The sequence below is a fragment of the Zonotrichia leucophrys genome, chromosome 3 (genome assembly GCF_028769735.1).
Source record: "Zonotrichia leucophrys gambelii isolate GWCS_2022_RI chromosome 3, RI_Zleu_2.0, whole genome shotgun sequence".
Lineage (NCBI taxonomy): Eukaryota > Metazoa > Chordata > Aves > Passeriformes > Passerellidae > Zonotrichia > Zonotrichia leucophrys.
In genome coordinates, this window is record NC_088172.1 from 103,493,279 (window position 1) to 103,512,395 (window position 19,117).

Sequence of the window (19,117 nt, forward strand, 5' to 3'; positions counted from 1 at the left end):
CACACTCCCCCTGAGCCTGGAGCTGCTGCTCTCCTCCTGCTCTCTGCAGCAGCTCATCCTGCTGTGGGCCTGGTTCTGTTGGGGGACAAGGAAAACCCTGCAGAAGCACCTGCAGAAACCCTTTCCAGTGTGCTCAGTGTCTTTAGCTGCATTTTGGCTGGTTAGGGTTTTTCCCAGCACCCCAGCACGCTAGTTCATGTTGAATTCCCAGCTCTCCTGTGACCCAGGAGCATTTCCATGGCTCTTTGAGAGGAGGGCCCTGTCCAGGCAGGCTGTGTTTGCCCATTTTCCAGTCACATAAGAGAATATCTCATCCTGTTTTGGGGAAATTTTAATGGAGTCTCTTTCACCTCATTATTTCCAAGGCCTGAACCAGGAACTTTTGCTCTTCTGCAGAGCTGAGAGGAGAGGAAGTTTCTGTTCCTTGAGGAGCAGCTTCAGTTCCTGAAGTGCCAGTGCCCTTGTCCCGCAGGAAAGTCCACTGGAGCAGTGCATTAGTGATGCCTGTGGCCAGGCTGGGATGTGCCCATGGAACCCCAGGGTTGTTTCCAGCCACTGGCTCCAGCAGAAGAGCCCTTCCCACCACACCAGCAGGGTCACAACCACTCACATCTGTGCAGAAGGTGCAGAAAATATCCCATCAACTGCTGTCAGCTCTCAGAAGTTCCATTTGGGGTGAATTATTGTCTGCAGGCATCCGGAACACTTGATCCCCTATAAGTTTAATGCTAATGCTGTCAGCAATGCAGAATTCCAGCATCCAGGGTTTTACATTTAGTCCTTCTGGCTCATCTCTCCAAGGGGGCTCCTACAGGCTGAACGTGCAGTGCTCTGCATGTGAAGGTGTTTATTAGCCCATTACCCATAATTAATGGCAAGGCAGCTACTGAGGCTGGGGCTGTCCCAGGCAAAGCCTGCGTGTTCTCTTTTCATACCCATGCCCCAGCATGAATTATATCATGTTCATATTCAGCCTCTCACCATCAGAGACCAACAAAGGGGTTTGGGTTGGGATCTCCTCTTTCAGGCCATAAACATATGATCCAGCCACCCCATAAAGTAAATTCCTCCAGCTCTCCATGAATTCTCAGGCATAGCTGTGGCATGCAGCAGGGTTTGAGTCTGGTCCCTGCAGCTGCAGAAATCCTGCCCAGCACAGCTGTAAGGCACGGTGTGAAACAGGCACTGGAACTTCACTGGTGAGTTTTGCCTCTGCTGCAGTCACAACTTCCATTATTTTGCTAAAATAGTGGATACTGTGCTGTCCCCCTGCTTCCATGCAGGGATTCAGGGACAAAGCTCTCTGAATGCCACAGTTTGGTGTGGTGGTGGGCTGGGCACCTCTCTGGCAACTCCTCCCCTGCCAGGAGTGCTGCAGCCTCGTGCACTTGATCCTTTAATTGGCCCATGTGCAGGCTGGACAGCTCTCTCTTTATTATTGTTATTATTATGCAATCAGACACTACTTACCTTCAGAATGTGCTGGAGATGCACTCTTTATACAGAAACCATGCACACCCAGACCCATTTTCTCCATGGTGATTGCAGATAATGTGGAAAGCTCTGCTTTGATTCATTAGTAGAGCAAAAGACTTAGTCAGGATTATTTGGTATAATTCACAGCACTTCAAAATGCATATATTTTCATAACACTCTAAATCTACCACTTGGACTGGTAACTCAAGCTTTGCTGTAGTGCTGTCTTCTTAAAATTGAGGTGGTGCCATTATTTCACTGCAACAGGCCAACCTGGAAGCTCATTAAGTGTGGGATTTGGGGTGAGTGACCACAGTGCAGTGTTTGTAAAACTGCTCAGAGCTCAGGAGGATCCCTGGCACCTCCAGAGCCCTCAGAGGGAAGGGGAACCAACAAGCTGAAAACTTGTTTTCATACAGAATCACAGAATGCTTTGGGATAGATGGGAACCTTGACAATTGTTCAATTCCAACCCCCCAAAAAAGGCACAACTCAGGGGAAAAAAAAAATCTAAGGAATTTTGTTTCTTGGGTTGAAAAGTAGAAGCACTGAGTTAATTTTAAGGAGTTCATTTGTTTAGGAGAAAAGTTATCTTTTAATTTTTTTTTTGATAAAATTTTGTGCTGCATATACTCAGTGTTGTTTTCTGACAAGGTGAGTAAGCAAAACTCCTCAGATTAGCATTTCTTATTTCCTTATATCCTTTCCTTTCCTGCCATGTCAGGACCATCCTTGGGCTGCACTGACCTGGCCATGACTTCATCCATGCCAGTTGGATGAGCCTCCAGATTCTTGCCACTTACATTCACACAAACATCCAGCTCCATCCCATGAAAATCTGAGTTTAAGCCCAGCTTTAAAGACAGAGTTTCAAAAACTCTTTCTAACCAATGGTAACCTTTGGCAAATCCTTATATTTTCCAAGTGTGGGTACAGATTTTTTTGTAAAAATGGAGATGGCAATTTCTGTCAGCCATTTACAGTTTTTTTCACCCATCCATTATGTGCACATAGACCTCAGCACCCTCCCAGCAAGACTTGTCCACTGGAGACAGGATTTAAAATATCACTGCTTAAGTGATTAAACTTACCTTACAGTGCTGAGACCACCATGTGGGGGTTTATCCTTTCCTCCTCTCACCACTCATCTCTCTGGGACTTTGCTGGGCACTGTGGGGTATCTGCCCACCTCTGGAAATCAGCCGTATAATTTACATATCTGACTTCAGTTGCTTGGTGACCAGGGCTTTTCTTTTAGTACCATGGATTAAAAAGTTCCAACTGTCACCTGAAAATCTTCCTCAGCCCATCCTGGGAAAAGATAACGTGGTCAGACAAGCTGTTCCCTCATTTCCCAGCTTCTCCCACCTCTAAACCTGAGGTCACCCATGTACCTCATTTCCCAACTCAATCCCTCTAATCAGTTACATAGTTTTAAATAATTGTCTGAAAAAATGGACAGAAATTATGAGGATCATTACCAGCTGCCTTCACTGCTGCCATTCCCCCATGTATGTATTTGCTTCTCTGTCTTAACACCTGAAATGTTTGGGAAAAAACTTAAACATGGCCAATGACTGCATTTAATGCAGGAGCTTTGGCACCTCTGGGCTCTGTATTTATAGCTCTGTCATGTTTCTTCCTTGTACTGACCTGGAGAAGAGAATTTTTTTTTTCTTATCTGATGAAAAGGTTGTCTGTCATGATGTGGTTATTGCAGTACAAAATATTGCCTAAAACCTGACCCTGAACAAATTTTTTACAAGGACAGTTTACCTCAGAATTCCAAAGGAGGTGAAATCTTCCTCATGCTCTCCAAAGAGGGAAGCTGCTTGAGGTAAATAAAACTGGGGTGAGTCTCAAAATCCATCATGGAGCCTCAATTTTAAATGCAGTGTCTGATCCTGGCCGAAGCCACTCTGCTCTTGGTGTTACTCCACTGTACTTGGAGTTTAACATGGATTAATGTGGATTTTCATTGATGGGTGAGTCAGAAATTTAAAAATTACATGTAATAATCATAGTGTGTGGCTTGAAGAACATCCAAGGTACTTTTAGCCTTATCAAATGACAATTGTTCAATGAGTGTTGCCAACCAAAAAGCATTTCCAAAAGTGGAAGAATTTCTAACTAATTAGGACCTTCACAAATTTCCCATCCCCTTCCATTCATGTAGTCCATGAACAGACTGTGATTTTTCTTTTTTTTTTTCTTTTTTTTTTTTTATTAGACATAATTATTCCCAAAGTCTTTTGTGTAGGGAGGAAAACTTTTCCTGCCTCTGAGACGTGGTACTTGTGAGGCAGACAAGAGATGCTGTGCTCACAGACTGATTACATGGGGCTGGTTCTTTTCCCTGGATGAATGGACGTGATTTAGGGAAGTTTCTCCACTTAAGTTGTATTGTTTGTTCAGAACTTCTCTCTGCAAATATTTTAAGTGTTCTGGTTCACTCACTGTTAAAATGGCTGGAGGTAGCAAATACAACCCCTGGCTCACTGAAATGCACAGGATATATTTCATATGGCAGTGCAGGACTTTATTCTCCCAAAATGCAGAATCCTTAGTTAAGGGCTCAACCATAAAATATTTACTCACTCTGCTGAGTCCCTCATCTGCCTCTGCTTGTGGGCCCTTTATGAGCAGTTCCTGAGCTCCTCCCCAGCACTGTAGACAGGAACCTTCACTCTGGTAACTTTTTAAGAGCAGCAATAAAAAAAATGAACATAAAGAACGGCTGTCCTTTTAAAGTGGAGTGCCCCCAGTCCCCTGGCCGAAGGGAGGCTGGGTGGTTGGTTTTTCAGGGAGACACAAAGCCAAGAGGGCTCTGTTTTCACATGCTAATGAAGCCCAAGGTGACGGGAATTTGGCAGAGCCCGATCCCAGCAGCTGCGGGCCAGGATGGAACTGGCCAGGGCATTACATTGAACACAAACATACAGCCTGCTCCTAGAACTTCATCAGAAATGAATCCAGTGCCAAATGCCCTCACCATAGCCCAGGATTTTGGCAAAGTGCTTTTCAGATAAAGTGATAAATATTTTGGTAATTTAAGAGCTCAGTGTCCAGAGGCTGGAGCATTTGCCTTCTTTCCAGGAATACTCTGGAAGTGCTCAGTGCCCAGTAAGCTTCCAGAATGAATCATCAGTAAAGGGCACCCTCATCCAGAGGAGATGCATTTCAGAGCACTTGTGCAGTGCATCATTGGGGATCATCTTCAAATTTTACCAGTGCTTCAGAAAAGAAAAATAAGAAAAATGATCAGAGCAAATTATAAATTTTTAAAGCAAATTTTTGAAGTTCAGCTCTTGTGCGCCAACCTCACCCCCCTGAGGCACAAAGACAACTGCCCCGCATCCAAGTCAGTGGGGCTGCTCTGAATCCCAGTCTGGGGATGCTCTGACCATTCATGTGCCACAGGAGTGAGGGCTCTGTCCCAGCAGTGCCACTCACTGCACTGGGCACAGGAAGATGTGCCCACAAACAGCTCCTGCAAAGTAAAACCAAGCAGAAAGACCAACCTCTGCCAGACCAGGTGATTTATTTACCTTCAGGTGAAGCCCAGCTGCTCTTTGCCACTTCTTTCTGGACAAGAATTCAGCTCTGCATTCTAACAGAAAACACTAGAAATAAAACATTTTCAGGTGAGAGGAGAAATTTCAGGTTCTTTAATATTACAGTGAAATCAGCAAGTAAACAAAGACAGGGTGTGCTATTCAGTCACCTCCCTTTCCTTTTTTTCCCCCTAGAAAGCCATTTCCAGCTGGATTTTCCCCAAGATGTTAATATTGTGCTGGGTTTAATGCTGGCTGAAGCAAGGTAGCCAGTGGTTATTGCAGGCCTGACATGCCTGCTCTGCCAGGGAACAGTGTGAGCTTTCAACTCAGAAAACAAGGTGAACTTTGTTGGGTCATCAATCTGCTTTTGCCTGCCTTGGCCAGGTATGTGCTCACAACGAGGATGACTTTAATTCAGGATCAGTTTATTTGTACTTTCCTTAGTCATGGCCTGAGTGGTAAGGGTGGAAAGTGTTCAACCCCAAGGTTTTGGGTTTTTTTCTGGAAAACAAGTTCTTCTTTTGAAGAACTGGTCTGAAGTTTGTAGTGGTAGCTTATGTAGGCAGTTTGCTCACAGAGCTGATGTTCCTGATTGTGAAGCAAGAAGCTGAAACATTTTAAACAGAGCCAGGCAAAGGCAATCTTTCCATTTTCTGCTTCCTAGAGTGCACTTACGAAGGAGAATCACTCCTTAGTCGTTCCTCTTCAGCATGAATTCCTGTTCCATCTCCTTCATTCCTCAGATCTAGTCCTCAGATCAGAGGCAGGAATACAGCTCTGTGTCTCTGTAATGTGACACAGAACCAGCACTGAAAATGGGCTTTAAATGGTGCCACTATGTTGATTTAATTGGATTTTGCCTGAGAAATAATATGCAAGTTAAATCATTACTCACAAAGGTGTGCACCGTACTTAAAAAATATACCTTTAGTGCTCAGGGTCCAAACATTCCTGTTTTCTGTTTCAAGTACTTCATCTGCTCCATTTCCCCTTGGTTTTCTTTCTTTAAGCCTGATGCTGCTCCTAGGACGTGTGTGCTTGTATTTGTGTGCATGTGTAGGCCCATGATTGTTTCTACTGCTAAAGCTGGCAACGTAGCTACTGTTTTCCAAGCTCAGTTACTATTTTGGCAAACCATGGGTATTTGGGGATATGAAAACTGCTCAGCCGCCTTAAGGAAAAAAACTCCATAGGTTTTTGTTTCCATACTTTCCAGTTTTCCACTCATCAGTTGCAGGCTCGTGTTGAAAAATGTGTTTCAGTGTCAGAACTTCTGAAGAGCAAACCCCAGCGGTGGGGAGCAAGTTCACCCTCTCTGAGCAGCACTGGCTGCTGTAAGGGAATAAATAACAAATAACACAAGCAGATGAATATTAACTAATACCAAAGCACACCTACCCCTCTGAATTGCTTTCTCTGTTCACATTCTTGCCATTTGAGCAGCAGGGCAGCACCAGCTCTCCTCACATATTGCAGCCTGAGAAAACAGCTCCAAAGGGCCAAAAGAAGCAAATAAAATGTATTTGTTATTATGGCTGACCTTAGGCAGGCAGTATGTGGAGCTGCGGGAATCATTCACGGAATCTCTGATTATAAGTATGGTGATAACTGGTAAGACTGTGCTGAACTACTGTGAAACAATTCAGGTAGTCAGCAAACAGGGCTAATTGCTAGTTTGGGGGAGATTATGGGTAATTTACTGCCCACTGAGGGCTTCTACCTAAAAATAAGCTTTTTTTTTTTCCCTCCCTTTGGACAGCACTTGCATGTTAATGTAGAATTCCTGATGCAATTACATGTGAAGAGGACATTCAGATGCACTTCCATAAATGCCCTTCTGCTTCTCAATTACATTAACTGTCTTTGTAGATCCTTTGATAGAAACCATATTCTTCACTTTTTTTTAAATAGCGAACAGGCGCTGAGCTAGACTTTGCTGCTATCCAAGATGTCCCGATCAAAGGGCTCAGGGTAACACAATAAACACAAGGAAAGAAACTCCTGGTGCTTTCCAACACAAACTAACGGGGAAGTGTCAAGCGAGCAGCTACTGACAATTCCAGCCCCGAAACCAAATGTTCCTGTGTGAAACTCCACCTATGAGAAGGAAGAACAAACGCCCACAGAGTGTTTTGGCTATAATTACTTCATTTAAGGCGAAAAAGAAAAAAGTGCCGGATTCGGTTTGCTAAAGTCAAGACATTAATATTTTTGGCATGTAAAGATGTAAACCAAATGTTTAAATGAAATGTCATCCCCTGGGTTCACATTTGCCCACTGAACTATGGTGCACACCCTCCACAGACCTTCATACAATACACATTTTCAGTTCATTGAAGAAGGCCCCTGCTGCTTCTCAAGGAAAACTAACTTGCAGAAGCAAAATAAATACTGGCGTGGCACTGCAGCAGCGGAGCCTCGGAGCACAGATGTGCAGCACTGCCGGCTTTTCCATCAGATAAGGAGCATCCAGACATAATCACTCCAGTGTCTGGGACACGGCGCACGCTGCGGCGCTGCCCAAGTATGGCCTGACAGACACACGCAGGGAGTGCTGGGGCTGGGAGGCAGGGAGCTGACAGCGCTGCAGAGCAGGCCTGTTATGTCTATAGCCAAATGTTTGTGTAATTTAGCCTGGGCTTTGAAATAGCCTCAGAAATCGGGGCACAAATGGAGCTTTGTGAGGAGCTGTCAGGGATGTACCTGCTGCAGCCTGGGGCTGGCACACCGGGAAGCTTCCGTCGGTCTCCATCCAACCAGCGGGGCTGCTACAGGGCTGCTCCTGGAGAAAAGCTTTATATATATATATTTATATACACATGTGAAGGCCAGCAAGATGGTTAGAGGGGTGGAGCACCCCTATGAGGAAAGGCTGAGAGAACTGGGGTTGTCCAGCCTGGAAAAGAGAAGGCTCTGGAGTCACCTAATTGTGGCCTTCCAGTACCTGAAGGGAGCCTGCAATGGAACACGGACAGAGACAATTTCCAAGGGCCTGGTGTGACAGGACAAAGGGGAATGGCTCCAAATGGAGAGGAGGTTTAAACTGGCTATTAAGAAAAAAAATCTCTGTGAGGGTGAGCAGGGCCTGGCACAGTTTAGAAGCTGTGGCTGCCCCATCCCTGAAGTGTCCAGGTTGGACAGGGCTTGGAGCAGCCTGGGACAGTGGAAGGTGTCCCTGCCCAGGCTTGAGATGAGCTTTAAGGTCCCTTCCAACCCAAACCATTGTCTGATTCTGTGATATAAATGTATATTTATATCTATATATGCACACACAGAGAGATATACATACAGATATATACACACACATGCACACACACATATATTATATATATTTGGCCTCATGTTTAATTGTGGGCCCTGGCCCTAACTGCACTGTGGCATGCAAAGGGTTACTCCTGGCTGCTTTCAGGTAAGACACCTCTAAAAAAGCAAAAAAAAAAGGGTAAATGTAACCCTACAGAAATACAGCTCCCAGGGCCTGTGGTAGTTCCTATTAAGATATACAAAGTATCTCAGCAAGGGAAAATTTAACTTACATACAACACATGATTTTAAGTAAAGAAATATTGATGGAGTGGGGGGGGGGACGGACAAGTATTTTTTTAGCTCTAATTTATGGCTGAGCAGCTTCATTTTAGGTACTTCATGGGAATATTTTAAACCAAGCCTGCATAATATTAAAATAAGTTAAAATGTATGTAAAATTTATGAGAGCATGTCAGGTGCAATGCTTGATAAAGTAAGTTTAATGCTTCAGAATTTTTTTCTTCAGGCAGAGAAAGCTGAATCCTGCAATTCTAGGTTACAGTATAATTTTAGAAACTCTTTTCCATTATACCATTCTTTTATTAATGAGATCCAACCCAATTTAACAAAAAGAGGTAAATTCCTAAAGAGTTTGTGGAAAGTCCTCAGCAGGTTGGAAGCTGGGAGTGTGTGATAAAAGGGGGTATTCTCCTGTTCATGGGATCTATTCCATTTTACAAAAACACAGAGGAAATCAGTTCCCAACAAACTTTCCAAGGGTGCCTCTCCAGTGCGGTTTTCCTCCTGGAAATGCCGCCCGGCTCCGTGAGCAAACAAAAGCTTTGGCAGCTGACAGGGGCTGTACATCACTTAGAAAACTCTTCATTTACTGGGGGTGTGTCATATTGCCTCATTGTGTGACACTCCCAATTATCGTGACAGAGCTCAGTGACAAAGTACTGTCACCCCACTGCAGATCCAGAGCAGCTTCTTCCCATTTTTCTGCCTGGTCATGGGAACGTCGCTGAGCCGGTACAAAGGAGAGGCAGGAGCTGCAAACGGGCTGCAATGGCTGCAAACTGCTCTGCTCTATTAAAAATTCAGCTCCTCGGCAATATTAAATCTGAATTTACTTCCATCAAACAGAAACTTAGCATATCTCATTCTTCCATTATAAAATATTGACATCAGGAAGAGTGAATCCTGAAATGAAGATTATAGATGAAAACTATGTGCTTGGTAATTATCATTTTTTTTTCTTTGTTATTATTCCTTTCCTCTGAGGATTGCACAGGCTGTTGCAAACAGTAATGAAGTTAGCATGCAGTGCCAATGCAAAGTGTGCTGCAAAGTTATTCCTTCCCTCATTATGGATGAGGGAGGCGAGACAGGGGGAGGAGGGAGATTTCCCCAGCCCGACCCGCACGCGGGCGGGACAGCCCCCACCTCACATCTTAATCAGCATCCCTGCTGAGGAGACCCTCAGTGCCATCTTGTCTCTGTCTCCTTTTGTTCTGCCACTTCCATGGGTTTTTTTAGGTCTGTACTGGAGCTCAGAGCTATTAATATCAATGACACTTTTTTTGTCACAAACCAAGCAGCCGGTTCACAAATCCTTTCACTGCCCCATAATGCTCTCAAATAACCAGAGCACTGGAAAACAGAGTTCCAGGCATGGAAATGTCCAACCCCTCATCCCAACAGCCCTTCTTGAGGCCTGACACCACAGTGGGAAGAGATCAACATGCTGGCCAACCTGCATTTTGGGATAACCCTTTGGTTCCTGCCTGTGGAGACAGCCCATGGCTTCCACCACCAGAGCCACAGCACCACCCCCTGAAATTCCCACCTGGCTGATGAACTTAGTCCCAGCTGGTGCCTCTCTCCAGGGTGACCACGCAGAGAGGTCCCACTTGGTGGGATGGGGTTGTTTGAGGGCCTCCTCACATCCTCTTGAGCCCTGCTGGTGGCCTGCAGATGTTCCTGAGGAGTGTGATGTATCCCAGGTGCGACATCGCATACCGAGTCCATCTCATGTGCTTCCTACCAAAATCAATCCAAGTCAATAAAGTGCCCACCCTCCTCCCAGTGTGCTTGCAGAGGTTCAAAGCAGCACCAGTTACTCTTAAGGTGGACTTGTCAGGTGTCAGATGAGAACAGAGAAGTTGAAGCATTATGTATAGAAACAGATTTATTTAGAGGACTTGAAGAATTTGTTTTGCTATCAACAGGTCTATAAGAAGTGCTTGTATAGTAGAGTCTAGTAGAAACTGATACCTTGCAAAATGCTAAGGGGATGTTGCTTGGGTCTTTTTTTTTCCACTTTTCTCTTCTTTTGGTACCAGTCAAACACAGAACTGCCCCCCAAAGCACCCCATCTCAAGGCAGCCATGGCAGTAAAGTTCCTGACCTTGAAGGGCATTTGGTCCCAGCCCTTCTTGCAAAACACATCCCCTTTCTGGTCCCCATCTCTCCAGGCTTCATTTATATATAATATATAAATATCTCTGCCATGCACTCAGTTTTTTGTGTTTGGTTCCAAAACTGAGAACCCTGCCAGTCTCCAAGTCTAAATCTTATGTGAACCTCTCTGTCCCTGCCAAGCCCAGAGCATACAAATATCACAGCACATTATAATCACACAAGATGTTCCCAAGTTTAACAGTTCTCATCCCAGAATACCAAACCCTTCTCCTAGCATTCCCAACAAATCAATATGCATTATTATTACATGCTCAGATACTACATCAGATTTCTGCTCATGCCAAAATTTCAGCTAGCTGTTCCCTGGAGTATTTATGCTTGTGTACTGTATTTAACAACAGCCCATTCAAAATGCTCACAGCTCCTAGGAATGAAATGCACATAATTTAGGAATAGCTGTCTGGCTATTCAGGCATCATGCTGTGTCAAGGGAAAATTAAATCTCTGACTCTCCCCCTCTTCTAAAACAAACCTGTACTTTGCATCATATTTTGGGGAGCTGCACGGAAGTTTCATAAAGACCAAGTGGCCTTGACTCTTTTTTCCCTGTTTAATGGCAGTGCCTCCCCATTAATGCTCCAAAATGATACAGTAGTTTGAAAAAAAAGCTCTCAGCATGCAGGCATTGTATCACATTAAGAAATCAGGATTTTCTAGGCACTGCACAGCATTAATTACACTGAGCATGCTGCAAATTTAAATTAAATGATATGCCATGTTCTGTTGTAAATATCGAAATGGATTGCAAGATAGAACCCCATATTGGCATTTGTGCACTGAATAGGATCAGAAAACCACTATGATATGTAATTTCTTTTTATTTTAAGCATATGTGATGCAAATGTGGCTTTTATTTTCGGGAGTACCTAAGAGCACTCACATGTACAGGTTAGAACTTGTCTGTCCTGAAAAAAAAAACCCTAAACAAGCCCTCTCTTAATAATAACAACAACGATAAAAGAGCAACAACAACAAAAAAGCCCTCTTTGCCTTCATTTCCTTTCCAACATAAAAGAATAAATTATGCTTCTCTTTCCCTCCAACAAGTATTTACAATGTAGGGAATGGAGTGCACTGAGAGGAAAATGGGGAATACGTGGGGCTGCAGCAGGTCAGCAGGAGCAGGAGGATCTGATTTTGCCATGTGGGTTGGAGTACCAGGATCCCATAAAAATAAATAAATGCTGAGGGGGTTCAACTTACTCAAGTAGGGAAGGGCTGCTCTTCCAGCTGGAATTTCAGTCAGGAGCAGAGGGAAAGGTGAGCTGGGGCTGCCTCGACTCTGTGGTGATGGGGGAAGCCTGATTTGGTGATGCCATGGGAAGAAGTGTCTGAAGAGAATATAAACAATAAACAAAAGCTCTGTCAGTATTTCTATTTTTCTTGGCATTGGTATTTTACAGTTCTGTACTATCAAGTTGAATGGTCACAATCTCAGCAGCCTCTGCCCTTAACAATTGGATGAGAAGTATTTCTGGTGTAATTTCACATATTTCTATGTGACTAAATACTAGACAAATATTTTATAACTTTGCACATCAGGGAAAGGGTGGCATTTAGTTAACTCTATAGAAAAAGTCTTTAAAAAAATCTGTATTTTGGGGGGCTGATTTAAGGCCTTGAAATGATGTTCACTTAGCTGAGACCCACAGGTGAGTGCCAGTCTGAACTGGCACAAGGGCACAAGGCATGAAGGAGACACAGCAAGAACATGTGGGCAAGGACATGCAGAGTCACTGACTTTTTTTTTAACCCAGCATCACCACATTCTTTCTAAATTATCTTCTCTGTGTCTTTTGTTCCTAGGCCTTGCCTTCCTGTCCCATTTTGCAGCAGTCCTGTGTGTGGGAGAAGTACAGCTGTGGGACACCTGATGAACAGAGGTGCTTGAACAACTGGCCTTCAGCTCTGTCACCTTTTTTTGGTGCTTGCAAAAAAACCAAAATGAAACAAAGCAAAACCAACCACACACACAAAAAAAGATAAAAAAATCCAAGCCAAAGATAGTTTATGTGCAGCTCAGGAAGCTCTCAGCAATGAGTGTGTCTGTGATTTAATAACACACCTACCCAAAATGACACCTCTTCTACTACTCACTGAGAAAAAGAAGGCAGAGCTGCACACAGGGCACTGCTGTTGCAGCAACAAGCAGCCAAACTACCAGGTATTTATTTTTCAATGTTCACAATTATTGGGGGAGAATAAAAATTATTCTTTGACACTCTGAGAGAGCCGTAAAAAGCCCTGTGCTTCCCCTACTCCCATGGTCCTGGCAAGAGACACCTCACAAATTCTAATAAATAGAGAATAGAAATAAATACTTTAACTACACAGCATCGGGTTTCAAATGGCTTCCTGAATCAGAAAGTGCTGCTAGTCCATCTTCCTTATTTCCACACTCTGTAATGGTGGCTCTCCAAAAGTCAAAGTGAGATGGATACTACAAGGATCACAGACACTACACTGGGAAACCAAGTATCAGTGGCTACATCCAGATTTATGGTAGGTGATGGCAGTAAAGTGAAAGTAAAACTGTTTGCACAGTCTGTATTGTTGGCCATTACTGTGTATTTGCCCTTTTTTCTTGCTTAGCTGCAGCTGGAAGAATGGAAAATTGTACCTTCTCTACAGTATTAGAAGACACTTTCTGATCGTAAGGTCAATCAGACTGGTTTAGCTGCTTGAGGTATTTATGGCACCATCACTCAGTGTCTTTAAGGAAAGGTTAGATACATTTATGGGAAAGGTATTTTGCAGAAGCTTTCCTGCTTCATAGAGGTCTTGGACAAAATGACCCAGGAGGCCCCTTCCAAGTCTATCAAATGTGGTTCCCTGATTGATGCTGTTTCCCCCCAAAGTCTTTTCAAAACACAAAGCACTGTTATAAAATTTAATATGATACACTATATAACTTTAACACAATGCCATTTTCTTATAGGAAATGGTTAGCTGGTAGCACAGGAGCCTCGTGCAACAGGAAAAAAAGGTAGAAAAAAGAAATTGCAGTGCAGCTTCTCTGCTGAGGGATATCGACTGTAACATTTACCCTGTGTCTGAGCGTGGACTCTCAGCTGTGCAGGGGGACACCAAGCCAGGGAAGGGTATAAGGAACCCAGGCTTATTTATTTCTCCAGAAAAGCCTGACAAGGCCTGAGGTAATTTTCTGTGCTGTGCAATAATCATTCCCTCAATGCTGGGGAGCAAATGGACACCCAGCTCTCCTTGTAAATCACTGCCTGGTGCTGCACTGGCTGGGCAGAGGCAGAGCTGCCTGGGGAGCAGGAGAGGAGCTGGAGGCACAGGGCTGGAGCTCAGGTGTGTCCTGCACCTCTGAGAACAGCCCTCAAGGAGAAGAGCTGAGCTCTGTAACTCAGCACTCTGTGCCATGGCCCTGGCCTGGCCTGCTGCCACCCCTGCTGCACCACGGAGCAGGGGAGTGAATCCCTGAAAACTGGGAGTGCCAAAACTGCACTTCTAAAAAAGGGCAGCAGCACCCCTGGTAACGTGTTTGTCTGCTGAGTAAAGACTCAGCAAGAGAGCTTGGGCCACATTTCCCCTGTCTGAACACAAGATTGTTTGTCAGGCAGAATGCTCTCCAGGTCTTCTATGTTTCCACCAAACCATTCAGTAAAATGATAATATTCCTCTCCCTACTATATTTCCCTTTTTTTGTTTTTGTTTTAATTTTCTGAATGTTTCCTAAATTGGCTTTTTTTTTTCTTAACCATTAACATATTTAAAAATTAAAGTCATGTGATGATTTAAAAAAAAACAACAAGAAAAACCCAACCAGATTCTCTGGGCCATCTGGTTGAAATGCTCTGGTCAGCCTCCACTGCTCTGTAGTAAGTTTTAATTTTAGATTTTCACAGGGGAAAAAAAAAGAAAGAAAAAAATACCCAGAATTTTATTGAATTGGAGTTTACTTTCAAAATAATTTTACACTAACCTTTTTATTTTCACTCCAACTGATTTAGTTAAAGGCCAAACTCTTCTTCTAAAAATCAGCTCCCAGCCCCCATCTTCTTGGGATAGCCCTGACAGGAAATAACAACATCCATACACAGACACTCTGAAGCCTTTTGAAGTCTCACAAATGTGAGCTGTTCCCTTTTGCAGAGCAGGCTGGGATTAACTCTTTTATTAACCTTATAACCTCATCCATGAGAAAAAAAAATAGCCAATCCCTTTTATTTTATTTCTTTTAAAATCTGGATGCATGCTGCCTTCTCTACCCAAACATTTGTGAGCTCACCCTACAGACAGGAGCAAAAGAGCCCTTGGAAAGCCCCCTCTCCCTGAGGAGCTCCCCAAAGCCCCCATTGGGCTCTCCCATTATGTTGCACTCAGTGTCAAATTTTGTGTTTTCACTGGAAAATATTTTCGCTTTACAGGAGGGTTGTGTCTCTGTGTATTGGTGGGAGCAAATAACAACCTTTTGGTCCTTTTCAACACATTGCATCAATGTATTTTCCTGATTCTCATGTCAAAAAAAGCATCTTTTAGCAGAATGAAAAATCTGACCTGGGTGTAATCCTGACAGTGCTCCAATTGCTCATCCTTAGCTTCATCCCTGCACTGCAGTGCAGAGAAAGAGGCTCACATTGGAATAGCTCTTCTCACCAGTGTCAAATGGTAAAAATTTGCTCAGAGAGTGACATGAGCAGGAATTTCAAAGGCAGGAAAATTTATCTCCTGCTCTTTGTCTTACTCTATGGTGCACTGTGGTGGTTGGAAGATTTAACTTCCAAGCATCCCATCTATATAAATCCTAGTGGAAAACAACTCCCCAGATTCTTTTTTTTAGGGTGTTGAGCTCAGCAGCTGGAATCTGCCAGGGAATGATAGCCAAGATAAGGATGGAGAAAAACTTTCTGTGGCCTTCAGGTGTTGGTCAAGGGTCAGGATTAGGGAACAGCCAAAGCCAAACAGAGCTCTGTGTGTCACACAAGGTCACAGCTCTTTAGTTTGGGGTTTGGGCCAGTCCTGCCCCTGCCCTGCTCGGCTCAGCCCATTTACTGCTCTGGTGATACAGCCCCTCCTGGGCTTTCTGCTTTTCAAAGATTTACACTCGCTTTAAATCTCAATCAAAAGCTCCACTTTAGCTTTTAGGAGGCCAAGACACTTACAAATCTCCGGTGGGAAGGGCAAGTGAGGAAGGCAGAGTGCCTCTCCCTTGCAAAGGCATTCAGACACCACTTGGATGAGGAGTTCCCAGCTGCTTTGCTGGATAAACAGACACAGCACAGTTCTAATGTGCAGGGGTGCCCTTCACACCAACAGGCAGAGAAAAGAGGCAATGGGAAGAGTAAGAGGCACCACAATAAAAAAAGGCAGGAGTTCCAACTGAAATTTTACCCTCTTTGATTTTTGAAAATGGGAAAACCCATTCGGGATCAGGGATTTCCAGACTGGGCTGTATGCACCATTAATTGTTCCATGAAGCAGAGCTGGTCTGCTATTGTTGCATCCTCCAAAAACAGCTGTTACTATGAGCTCTGTGGGACTCAGGAACTCCATTTCCCAGTTTTCACTTAGTACTTCAGTGATCATATATAAATAATAGTAATGATAAAAATAACAATACCTGGCTTGCCATTATGTTGTACGCAGTCTTTGTGATGCTCTCTCACGATAAAATCTGGGTATTAAACACTTTAACTGAAACTCTTAATAAAACAGAGATATTTTTACTTGTGCTGTTATATTCACATTGTGATCACAAAGCACTTTACAGAATCAAATGGAAGTAGCCAGTCTGATCCTTGTATAGAGGATTTTGTGCATCTCAGCAGTGTGTAACAAATCTGCTGTACAGTCAAGTAGCTGTCAAACATACCATGTTTTGGGGTTTCTCCTGGCTGAGCAGCATCCAAAAGCTTGGGGTTTGTGCTTCAGGCTGGCATCAAAATCTGTAAAGCCACCACAAATTGCACAACAAGAGGGAATGTATGGTCTCAACAACTAGACAAGAACAGGCTGTGGTGTCTCATTATCAAGGTCCCTGGGTCTAAAAGGAAAAAGAAAAAAGGTTATAATTTTCCAGGTTTAGGAGAAAAGCCACGGAAGTCTTGGAGCTGAGCAGTGAGCAGCCTCCATGGGGTCACTGCAAGGGGACAAGGCAAATGCTCATGGTAAATGGTGCCTTCTGAGGTGTGAGAGGGTCTCCAGCTTTGGGCCCTGTACCAGGTACTTCTGGAGCTGTGAGACAGTGAGGGGCTTTGTTCCCTCCTGTATAATTGATAAATTACCATTGTTAGCACTAAACAATACAACTGAGCACAGAATGGAAACACGCTAATGCTTTATCCAGCTCCAGCAATTCTGCTCCTGTGCTCACACTGTTCTTAAATGTGCTAGGTATTTGTTTGATGAAACAATAAGTTTTAGAAAAGAGAAAAATAAGAACTTCAAAGATAATAAAAACCTTGGCTACATACTTTACCACAGGCAGCTGTGAATAAGCTTCAGTACTCTTTATTTTTAACATTCCAGATATGTAATTTAATGCAGGTCTAATGACAGTCTCGAACATGCTGCTTTAATCGAAATTGTTCAAGCTCTGTTCTGTGACAAGGGCTCACAAGATACCAGCAGGGTTGTCCATTTTCCCCACTTCTGCAGGGAAAAGAAAAAGGAGGGGAGGGGGACACTCTTGAACTTATGTTGCTATTGATGTGTAATATACAATAAAAAAACAGTTAAATTTCAATTACCCACAGGTAATTATAATTTTATTGTTTGACTGTACTATGGGGAATTTTGTAATTCCCAAGACTAATAATTTTCTATAATTTTACAGGTTGTCAAATAAACTATTAAAGATTATCTTTGAAAAGGATTCTGCAATTGTAAGGACATATCATACTGTTCCTGTACATTATTAGTAATTAGAGATCCCTGGATAGTGAAATATCCACACTATATGCTAGCTGCTGGATACCATATTTTCTCACAGCCTCCTGTAATCTTGAACCAAAGCTTTCAAACTTCTCAGCCATTGTAGCCTGAGTCACGTCCAAACTTTTATTAATATTCACTGAGCACTCATTAAGCAATTCTGGTGTGTTCCATCCATTAAACCTGTGCTTCCTGACAGGGAAAAGCAAAGGCTCCCAGGTCCACCCCAGAGCACTGGAAACAAACACAAAAGGGCTCATTCTGAACTCTGTGCCCTGAAGAGGAGATAGGGAAGAAGCAAAGTTTGTACCAGCACAGAAGATGTGACTCTGCCCTGACAGTGCCTTCTGACAATGAGTGGCTTGCACAAGATGGATTTTGCTTCCTGATTTTATCCTAAAAACATGCATAGATGCAGATATGGTGGGGGTCAGCATTGCATGTCCATGAGGAAGGGAATGGCAGGGGCAAGGTCTCCAGCCCACAAGAAGCAAATGAACTGGGGGTATGCCCTCATGCTCATCAGCAAGTCCCCCAGATTTACTGGGCTGTTGGTGAGGAACTCCCCAGGCCAATAGATACCGACATCTGCCCAGCTGAGCAGGCAGCAGCACCTTCCCCAGGTAATCTGGGAGAAGCCGGAGGCACTAGAGCAGCATGTGCTGGGTGACAGCATCCCTTACCTGCACAGCGCTTGGTGAGATCCTCCCAGCCTTGCAGGGCTGCAGTGCTGAGGAGGAGCGAGGAGGGATGAGCTGAGAGGAAGAGCAGCCCCTGAAGCGTTGCAGGAGCAGCTGGCACAGCCTGTGAGGGCAGCGAGCTGGGGTTCGGCAGCTGAGAGATGGCTGAGCTCTCGCCTGCAGAGCCATCAAAGGCACCATTCTTGGCTGGCAGCATTGTTTATTGCAGCTGCCCCAGGAGATCATCATTATTTGTTTGATCAGCCTCTCGGATGGCTGTGGGTGAGGGCTCTGTGCAGGGGGGACTTCACTGCCTTAAGAGCAGTCTCAGGACGTGGGGACTCTCAGGCTTCCACCCCAGGGTTTGCACAGCCCCAGCCTGTGGGGACACGGAGCAGGAGCAGCCTCTCAGGGCTCTGGGCCCATCTGCAGGGGGGATTTGCCCTGTTCCCGGTGCCAGGAAGCCTCTGTGGCAGCTGCAGCGCTCAGCAAGGGGCCTGGGCAGGGATTTCCCTCCCACCAGGGAGCCCAGGGTGGATTGTGTTGGTTTTACGGCGTGGAGCTGGTGGAGCAGTATAAAGATACGGGAGCACAGGGAAGGATTAAGGCCAATGGACTGCAGCTCCCTGCCTGCCTCCAGAGACAACTTGGAGCCCATCAAAGGTATTAAATCTGAGGAGCCACTGCAGACACACACGCTGAGCTCTTTTCCAAGGCCTGCTCGCCTTGCTGTCCAGAGCTCATGTGGCACCTCTGGGAAGGTGTGGGAAGAAG

The 19,117-nt window shown here is 44.4% G+C and overlaps 1 long non-coding RNA gene across 2 annotated transcripts in view; it reads left to right on the forward strand.

Annotated features, from left to right (window-relative positions):
* Nucleotides 1-17,388, forward strand: part of LOC135446160 (uncharacterized) — a 434,639-nt gene extending 417,251 nt beyond the window's left edge. For both annotated transcript variants that reach the window (XR_010439680.1, XR_010439681.1), the window contains one exon: nt 12,570-17,388. This is a non-coding gene — a long non-coding RNA (uncharacterized LOC135446160). The remainder of the gene's footprint in view (nt 1-12,569) is intronic.
* The last annotated feature ends 1,729 nt before the right edge of the window (nt 17,389-19,117 follow it).